The following is a 10,711-nucleotide window of genomic DNA, read 5'->3' as shown; positions in this document are numbered from 1 at the left end:
ATATCGCACAACCAAGAATTGAACTACGTGAACGTTCACAAAACGAATCACAGGGGCTGCCGTGAAAGGATCCCACCACCTATCAGGACCCTCTTGCCACCCCTCTTCCACATTTCATCACGCCACAACACAGGGGGCAATGTGGAACGACACCGGAAAAAGCAGACAACTCGAGGATTGGCGGAAGGGCCACTCACCTACGATTTGACGCGGTAAAGCACAAAAGTCGAAGAATACTGGCCTCGGAGCAGTACGGGTACGTGGACGTGCGCATGTGGGAGGACTTCGACAAGGGGCACGTCGCCGGTGCACACAACGTACCGTACTACCTCTCTGTCACCCCTCATGGCAAGGAGCGCAACCCTCACTTCGTCGACCAGGTCGCCGCACTCCACTCCAAGGAGGACCGGTTCGTCGTCGGCTGCCGCTCGGGTGTGCGGTCAAGGCTCGCCACCGCAGACCTCGTGGCCGCGGTATGTACTAAGTAGTTCCACGAAACTTAGTTGGTTGCTTGATGATTTATTGATTGGTCCATCTGCTGGTTTACTGGTTTGATGGTGCAGGGGTTCACCAATGTGAAGAACCTGGAGGGCGGCTACTTATCCTTGCTCAAGAGCGCAAGCTACACGCAGCCCACAACCAGCCACCACTGATCGACCAATTCCATATCTAGAGTAATTACTACGTACGATGTAGTATTATCCAACGTCTTATGATTATGAAGAATAAGAGGAATAAGCGCGTTTAGAGCTGAGGAGGGATTAAATTCCGAGGAAAAAGAAGACACTATGTATGAATATGCATTAGTTCTTGGCATGGACTTTGTTCCAACCAATAGTGCTACTAGCTGAATACTGATCCTCCCTTTTATGAATGTATCTTGCAGAAAGAAAACGAAAGCAAATGTGTTATTCTTGATGTCTAGAAAATTCAACTACGTAACTTCCTAAATAATTTGAAGTGTTATTAGTGCATAATGACGTTGACAAAGTGATCATGTGCTAGCCACGTTAGTTAATTACATGCATCGTAATCGCACACATGCATTTGGACAAGTAGTATATGTTGGGTAAGAGCAGGATGCGGACAAGTGGTCCAGATCACCACGATGATGCGGCGACACACCGGGGCCTGACCGGCTCACCGATAGATTTTTCCAATGCCTAGTGTGTGCCACACACAGGCGAGAAGATCTTGTTGTTCGACAGTGATCCAGTTCCATTTAATCCTTCTCATCGGAGCAAATTCTTGAGGACGTGAAAAGTATTGCATCCTTTGGCTTGGGCTCCTTCTCTCCCCTCTCAATTTATCCTCCTATGTACAAGCACAGATACACATCTGTGTAGGTTCACTCAATTATTTTCTCCATGTAAAACTCACTCTCGGCGACAAGGATGGCAATGCCCCCCAATCATATTTCCTGTCTTATCTCTCCAATATGTCTTCTCACAACTTTCATGCCTTTGTCCCCCGTTTTTTTACACCATCTCCAGATGCACAACGGTAGGAGCATGCCGATAGGCTCCATTTGCCCCATGTGTAACACTTTGATCTCTCCCTTCGGCCTGGAGCCTTAGACCTGCTCGACCCGACATTGTTGTCACCTCAGTCTCCCTCTCAGGCTCCGCACGACAGCAGATCTTCTAGCCATTGCGGGCAAGGTTGGCAGCCTGGTCAGGCGATACTGGCACAGTTGCAGGCCTAGATTGTGTGTTGGCCCGCTGATACGCTAGGCTAGGCGTGATTGCGAGTCTTCATTGCTCGTACGTGACTCACTACTATTGCAGCAAATTTTTTTATATGTTTGTGCATCGTTAATGTGAACCATGGTAACACAACAAAAGGGGATTAGGTTAGATTTGCTATGGCCCGATATGGAACTAAATGTGAGCTATTAGTCACAATCTTATACTATTACCTGGGGCATGTGCAGTTTGTACTATAAACATATATGCATATTGTATACACTGGCAACTTTGCACTTTAAGGATCGCTACTAACATATATGCATATTGTATTATAACAATGTGTTTCATTTGTAATCTAACCACTACAAATCACTGCCACAAACACACATATTAACAATTGCAGATGTACCTGTGCATAGAAATAACTTAATTAACACTGTATCTGATACTAATGTGTGGTATTCAGTATACTGGTGTATTGTTTGGACATGCAGAAAAACTTTTTTGCATGTTTCATGTAAGCTACGTGTATTTCCACAGAACTTTAGGTCATTGCAGTTTATTTTTTGTTCAAATGGCATTAAAATTTTAATTTTGTCTCTTGTATAAGAGGAAAACAACTTGGGAGGCCTCCAACGATGGAACAACGAGCCAAGCAAGGAACAATCTATGTATGGAGCAGAGAGCCCTTCCTCACCCAGCACTTTCAAAGGGTAACCTTCCTAGTGATTTAGATGGAAAAGAACCACCTAGTTGTTCGACGAGAAATGCAAGCTTGTGTAGCTTGCCGAACATGAGCTTTACTAACAGCCTTACCCATGGGTTCGGCAAGCAGATATATGCACAGGAATTGGATAAATGGTGTTTTGCTCTCTATTTTATTGTATTGTATTTTCTCTCTACATAAAATTTCTTCTATATGTAGAATACTTGTTCCACAGTTCTGGGCTTCAAACAATTAGCTAATACTCTATTAGTGAATAGTTATTAAACCCAAGCACCTACTTTATATATATTAGAATAACTATTTGGATCACAGACCACCCTATATTGGGGCGACGAGGTGTTCCCGAATTTCCCAAAACACAAAACTGAGAAAATCCCTCCCACACCCACGCAACTCTACAACCTCAGCTTGATTCCGCCCGACCACCTCCCATCACTGGCTTCGATGCGGCTCACGCCGCCAGCCCTTGGCGCCGGCGTTGCTCCCGCCGCCGGCCGGTGCGCCTCCTGTCGACGCCATCCGATCTAGCTACCGCCACCACCTACCACAAAGGCCACCATGGCCGCCACTCCCCATCGGCATCGCGCAACCCCATCCCGCCGTCGCTACCGTCTCTGCAGTCGCCACCAATGGCTCGTTTTCTAAATCGGGGTCATCGCCCGACGACGGCCGTACCACGGCCTCCGACCACCGGCTCCCACCGTCGCCCGCGCCTTGGTCCCCACCGGTGCACCCCGCCGTCGTCCATTTGCCGAAAAAAGAGGGCAGTCTGGGAGCGCGGACGCCCAACGACGACAGCTCCCCGCGACGCGCGTCGTCGTTTCAGTGCCTTCCCTCCCCTCATCCCCTGTGTGAGAGAGATTCACCGCTTCGGCCCGGCCTCCCCTCTGCTCTAGCGTGGCCTTCCCTCCTACTTGATTCCTCTCTTGCTCTAGACGGCTCGAATCGAAGGCCACCGCGGCCCTGCATCCCCATCGCAGCCGCCGCACGAGCTACAACACCCCGTGCTTCCCCACTCTTCCCTCGAGCGTCAGTTTGGATTTGCAACATCCGTCAAGCGTCACCGGTAAACGGATCATATCCACACGCGTCTCCTCTGCCACGGGATCTCCAGTGAACCACATCACTCTGTTCTGCCGTCGTGCGCGGCTGTGCGTCTGGCTCCGTCGCCTGCCCCCTATTGCTACTTTGCTACACTATGGGGTGCCTCTTGATCATGCGGGTGTAGGGCGTACGGTGTGGCCGCTTCTGAAGTCCGGCCTGGCCAGCGTCTTCAGTTCGATGTGTGTGTGTGCTCGTTGTGTGGGTTGCTATCCGTGGATCCTGCCAAGCTATACCAACACGCCTGCTCCTCTCAGACTTGGTGTGTTGTGGGTGACAAACGAGATGGAGAGCTGGCGACTATGTATAGGAGGCGTCCTGCTACTGCACTTGGTCTACAGGACTACCGTTGTTCGGGCTGTACTTGGACGGCTGCAGGTGGTGATACTGGACGTCTGTGTTTTGGCGACTCATTTTAACAGTTGGTGCTAATTAACATGCGTACAGGTTCTTCTGTATTGTTGCTACTTGGTGGATATAAGAAAGTTGTATACAAGAAATTGTGTGCTGGAAAGAATTCAACGATTTTCAATCGCTGTTTCTGTACTAGAGCATCAGGTGTTTGTGCTAAATGTCCGTGAGAGAAGAACTATGAAACCATGTGCAGAGTAGTACTAAATGATGAGAAGATGATAGATTTTCTTTTTAGAATAGAAGTAGATTAAAATAATATTGTTCATTGCATTCAGACTTAAGTAGGCTTATTCTCACAAGTGTTGTTTCAATCACTCTCTCTAAATTTGACGTGAGCATTTCAAATAAGAAAAAGCATAAGTTCATATATAGTAAAAAATGGTGCAATTATATTTTTCAAAGTGAAAGCATACATTCTAAAAATTGGAGATCTCGTGAAAACAAAAACCGCCACCAGAAAAACACCACCAACAGCTCAAAAAAAGGGGCTAAAAATATTTATATAAAAAGACCAAGAAGATCAAATTAGAAAATTATGGAGTTTGGTTTGTAAGAAATATCATATTTTCATCATTACCAAAAACAAAAATGAAATTAAGAAGTTCAAACTAAGCGGTAGTTCTATGTATACAAAAAAATCAAATTCCTCTCGTTTCTAGGCAAAATGAAAGTATGAAGTTCAATTTTTAAAAAGTTGTTCGATGTTTATATAAACCTAAGATTTACATGCTCGAAAGAATTAGAAACAAGAGATTTCTTTAGTTACTAAATGAATAAATCAAGAAGTTCAAATTAAAATAACAGAGTAGTTCGAACACAAGAAGTTCAAACTAAAATTAGAATAACTCGAATTTTTCCCATTACGAGTAAACCAAGATTTTCAATTTCAAAAATGAAGTAGTTTGATATTTATTACAAAAACTCAAATTTTCATGTTACTAGCGAATAAATCAAGAAGTTTCAAAATAATGAAGAAGTTTGATCTCATTTTTTCTCATTTCTAAAAATGCACAAAGAGGTCAAAAATTTAAAAAATAAAGTGGTTTGATGTCTATAAAAAATTATTTTGTCATTGCTAAAGGGTAGCGCTGTTTTTGACATTTATTAAAAAATTGGAGTAGTTCGATGTATAAGAAATGCTCAAATTCTTCTTGTTTTTATGCCAAATTAAAGTATGAAGATTCAATTTCAAAAAAAAGTTGTAGGATGTTTACATAAAAATCAATTTTTTTCTTCCCAAATATTAAAACTAAGAAGTTCAAATTAAAAAATGAGAGAAGTTCAAAGATTATAAAAACCTAGGATTAACATGGTTAGTTTGTATGAGTGCTTTAGGAGTTAGGGAATAACAGAGAGCAGTTCAAAATGATAATAGCCAGAAGTTCACGTACTTCATGGTGTGTGTTTCATATGAGAAAAATAAAGAAAAAAGCTAAGTCTAAAAAAATTATTGCAAGAAGTTAAAGTACTCGGCACAGGAAGTTCAAAAATTGTTGTGAGGGAGGTTCATCTTGTATTTACATGTTTGAAAAACAAAATTATGTTCTTTTTGGTCTTCTAAAACAATTATCTCAATGCCTTACAAAAGTTGAAACCAAATGCTATTCCAAAATGAATGGTTAACACGAAATGGTGTATGTTGTTCGAAACAAGACTTTAATCGTATTAGAAAAAGTTGCGTCTTTTCAAAAGGTTTTTCAAATGGTATACCATTTGTGCAACTCCGGCAAAAACAGGTAAGGAATTACAAATAAAAATACGTGACATAAGTTCAAAGTGAAAACAGCGAGCATTTCAACTACTACACGGGATGCGTTTCAAGTGAGAATAAAAAATATATAAAACCAAAAGCCTAAAACGTTTGTTGCAAGAAGTTCATGTGCTCGTCCCGGTGAAATTCAAGATCTCTAGTGTGAGACGTCCAATCTTCAATTACATGTAAAAAACAGGCAAAAAATGACGTTGTTTTTGCCATTTCTAAAACTGCTCTCAAGCGACAACAAATTTGTAGCGTCTCTCTACATGAAAAAGTCGCTCCTATTCATACGCTTTCCAACGGTATATTATATGCTATATTCCGATGAATGGTTTAAAAGTTTTATGTATACTGTTAAAAACACATTTTTACGCATTCAACAAAATATTTGAACCGTCATGAGTATGAAAAACTGTTCAACATGAAAAAGTTGCGCCTTTTCAACAGTTTTCCATCGTTATATCATTTGCTCAATTCCGGTAAGTTGTTGGGGAGTTATGGGTAAAAAACAAAATGTGAAAAATAGCATGAAGTTCAAAAAGAACTGCTGCAGAAATTCAACCTCTTCATGAAGTGCATTTTCGGAGACTCTGTTTTTCCGATGAAGGCAGAACGCATGATCTTAGAAGTTCAGATTTATAACTGCACGAAGTTCACGTACTACACGTTGTGCATTTTCGATTAAAAAGGAATAAAAATGCAAAGCCTAAAGTTTTGTTGCTAGAAGTTCAAGCGCTCGGTCCGAGAAAGTTCAAAAATTCTTGTGAGAGAGGTTGGACAAAAATACGTGACAGAACTTCAAGGTGAACACAATGAGAAATTCAACTACTGCAAGAAATGCATTATAGGTGAGAATATAAGTATAGAAAAAGAAAAGCTTAAAAGGTTTGTTGAAAGAACTTCAAGTGCTCTGTCCGGGGAAGTTCAAAATTTCTTGCGCGAGAGGTTCACCTTGTATTTCCATGTTCAAGTACACAAAAAAGAAATTATTTTTTGTGTTTTAAAATAATTCTATCAATCCACAAAGAAGTTCAGTTATTATTTGGGAGCAATTTGATTTGAAAAAGATAAAGAAATCAAATTATAAAAATGTAAAAGGTTCATGTACTACAAGTATGTGTTTAATATGAGAAAAATGAATTAAAAGGCAAGGTCCAAATTTTTTATTGTTATAAGTTCAAGTCCTCGGTCGGAGAAAGTTACAAAAATTATTGTGAGAGTGGTTTATACAAAAGGAATATCATGTGTGTAACACTGACGAATGGATGAGAAAATTACAAATGAAAAATACGTCATAGAAGCTCAACGTGAAAACAGCAGGAAGTTCAACTACTACACTGAATGAATTTCAGATGAAAAACTTCGACAACTGTCGCGAGTATGAAAAAATGATCAACACGGGAAAGTTGTATGTTTACACCCGCTTTCCATTGGTATATCACTTCCTCAATTCCGGTGAGTGGATGGAGAGCTATGAGCCACAAAAGCACATGACAAACAGAGTGAAGTTCAACTAAACATGCCGAGAAATTCCAGTCCTTCACGCGGTGCATTTTTGAAAAATATGTTTCGCGATAAAGGCAGAACGCATGATCTCGTTGTTTTCACAATTACTTGAAAGCGGTTAGGAATCAGAGAAAACCATCAATATGAAAAAGTTTTCCATTTTCCGTAGCTTTTCAACGGTATATTATTTGCCCCATTTCGATAAAGTTTGTAGAAATTATGACCAAAAAACGTTTTTAGCCATTTTCAAAATTGACTTAAAACTGTAATGAATTGGAAGAAATAGTATATACCAAAATGTTTCATATTTCCTCAAGCTTTCCAACGCCATATCATTTTCTGCATTCGGACATAAGGTTAAAAAATTAGCTTAAAATACGAACTCGGTGGAACTTGTACTATTTTCTAAATTACTCTTAAAACGTTCAAAATTAGAAAAAACTTTCAACATGAAAAAATAGCGCATTTTCATAAGATTTCCAACGCCATATCATTTGCCTGAAACGGATTAGCCGTTTTCAAATGGCACAAAAAATACGAGCCCAGTTGTTTCGGTTTGCGAAATTTTACGATATCCAAAATTACTCTTTAACCATAGGGAATTTGAGAAAACTTTCAACATGTGGAAGGAGCGGTTTTGTAGCATCTTTCCAATGCCATATCAATTGCCTCATTACGATAAAGTATGGAAATGGGCTCAAAAATTCGATTCACGTTTTTTTGTGTGAAGAAAAATGGTCTTCAAAAGTACTCTTAAACCTCTTATATTTTGTTAAAATTCAGATTGGGTCGTAATAATCGTGTTCATAGCTTTCCAACGGTATATTGCAAGCCCCATTTGGGCAATGTTTGTAGAAGTTCAACCTAGCAGTCGGGGAAGTTCGGGACGAACAATTCAGTTAGTAAAATTGCAACAAATGCAAGTTTATCACATTCCCGAGAGCAAATCCGCCAACGAGTGAGATTCCTATTTAAAACGAGCATTTAGTTGCTAAAAATAGTTTCCAAATTACACTTACATCACATAGAACACGACTGACCAAAATAATTTGCGCGGGGAGACATAGTTGTGAATATAGCTCGAAGATCGGGTTACTACATTGGAAGTTAAGGTTGTCTAACCCAGGAAGTTCAGGTTGTGATCAGAATATCATAATAGTGTTTATGTATATTGAAACATTTGTTATTTTTGTACAGGAGACATGCAGTCATTTTTTTTCAATCCCTCCATTGGATCATGTTATATTATAAGAGTGTTGGTTCAGTATTTTTTTCTGTATTTTTGAGAACTTTTACACCGTCGAAAATCTTAACTAGTTCTCTAGCAAACTATTATAGAAAATCCTACTCCTATATATAGGATGTGGACCCAGCTTATAGGCTGTGGGTCAGCTGCCCTCACTCGATTTTTCTAGCCGCTTAGAGGTGCTCGGACCTGTATTTGATGTGCCCCCACTCGGGTGAATACCGTGCCCCCACTCAGCCCAGTATTTGTTTACTTTTTAAAGCCCAACTCCAAATAAGAAGCCTGATATACAAGAAAAAGAACTGCTACAGCCTCAGCGTACATCAGATCAGATGCCTCCTTACAGTAGCCTACACACATTGGCTAGCTCAATCCAATGGCTCGATTTCACGTACACACACGCATCGTCCACTCGAAGGAAAATCACCCACGCAACCACTCATGGGATAGACTTCAGGAAGCCTCGACCTTCCCTCCCACGCTGCGCGGAGTCATTGCCTTGCCGGCTCGCTGCGGCAAATCGCAGACTTTTCATCCCTGGCCCCTTGCACCATCACGGCCTTGCACTTCTTCATGGACGAACTGAGATCTCAATTCCACAGTTTCCTAGTTCTAATTTACATCAAGGTATGCCATCTAATTCTCAACTTATATGTATAGTTTATCAATTTGGATGATTAGGTAGCTTTGAACAATTTTTTGTAACATATAAAATTTTGTATACAACTTTCTACTTAACAGTAATTGCTAAACCAAAAAAGTCCAATTTTATTCAGATCATCTATTACTCCCTATGGCCTGATTCAATTGAAGCAACTTCCTAGTTTGTAGCACATCTCATCTTCATGTATGATGTATGAAAATTTAGCTGTTCATTTAACTTCTTTTTTTCACTTAAAGTTGCAATAAAATAAATGGTGAGTTTTTTTTTCAAAAATCAACAACTCCCAAGATGTCTAAATTAGTTGATTTGTTCAAGCTTCCTGGGGATCCATATAAAAGACTAGAATTCCTATCGAAAGTGATAGTAAAACATTTTCATATAGTGAAAGATGATCGTGGGTTAAAACAAATGGTAATGCGCTAAATATTTTCTTTTCCGAAGTAGTGGCCTTCTTCAATGTTTCCATTTTTCGCAATTCGATGATGTTTTCTCATACATGTTGTTAGGTTAGATTGTTAAAACAATGTGTCAATGTTCACTTTTGCAACTTGAAAACAAGATATCATCAGATGCAGTTCATTTCTTCTCAAATGTTAAGTCTTCTTTCACTTTTTGATGAATTTGGTTAATGTGCGAAAAATGAAGTATTTATGCCCGTGTTCCGTTTAGATGAATGTTTTTGCCTTGTTGGTTCATACATATGGACATACATTTTTTCCCCCTCTCAATATTTTTCCTAGGTCCGCCCCATTATATATATATATATATATAGGCCTGCTAAACTAAGCATGCACGCATTTATATCTTAACCTACGCTGGGCCGCGGATCGACCCAACCGGTCTTACGCGCAAATTAGACGAACCGTGCACTCGTCGTGAAATCTACGGTAATGGCTTACGCCGAGAGTCGATGGGCTTTGTCAGGCCCACATTCCTTCACGAAAAACACAATAATGAGTTAAGATCACCACTGGCTAATTAACAGAGCTACATGTAAAGAGGAGATGTAGTAATGCATTACTACACATGAGCCTGGGTTTACTAGGTTTACCATGCCCAGATCAAAGCATCTCTGATTTTAATACATATATGAGATTGATTACTAGGTTTACCGTGTAGTAATGCATTACTACATATGAGCCTCTATTTACTAGGTTCATCATTCGCGGGATCAAAGCATCTCTAATTTTTACTACATGTGAGCTTGGGTTTTACTAGGTTTACCATGTAGTAATGCATTACTACATATGAGCCTAGGTTACTACATAGTGAGTGTAGTATTTTCGTTACTACATGTTGAAAAGGTTTTACTAGCCTGGTAAAGAATCTTTGTCCATTACCATCCGTACTATTCCTATTACTACCAATGAAACGGACCATGCATGGTAACAAAATTAAACGCGTTACTTTTTCGTGCAAGCACCGTTACCCTCAAGAAACTAGAAACTAGCGGTGGAGAGCATGACTTATCCGCGCTAGCCACCCGCGTAATTAGAACCAGCCGGAGCGCACGCTAAGCCAATATGCGCGCTCGCTTAAAATAGCGCCACAATGCAATGGGATGCACTATGAACAAGGAAATCAATCCGATCGGTGACGGCTAGTTTAG

The sequence above is a fragment of the Triticum dicoccoides genome, chromosome 6B, assembly GCF_002162155.2.
Source record: "Triticum dicoccoides isolate Atlit2015 ecotype Zavitan chromosome 6B, WEW_v2.0, whole genome shotgun sequence".
NCBI classification, from domain to species: Eukaryota; Viridiplantae; Streptophyta; class Magnoliopsida; order Poales; family Poaceae; genus Triticum; species Triticum dicoccoides.
The sequence above is the reverse complement of the archived record's forward strand: the minus strand, read 5'-3'. Positions refer to the sequence as shown.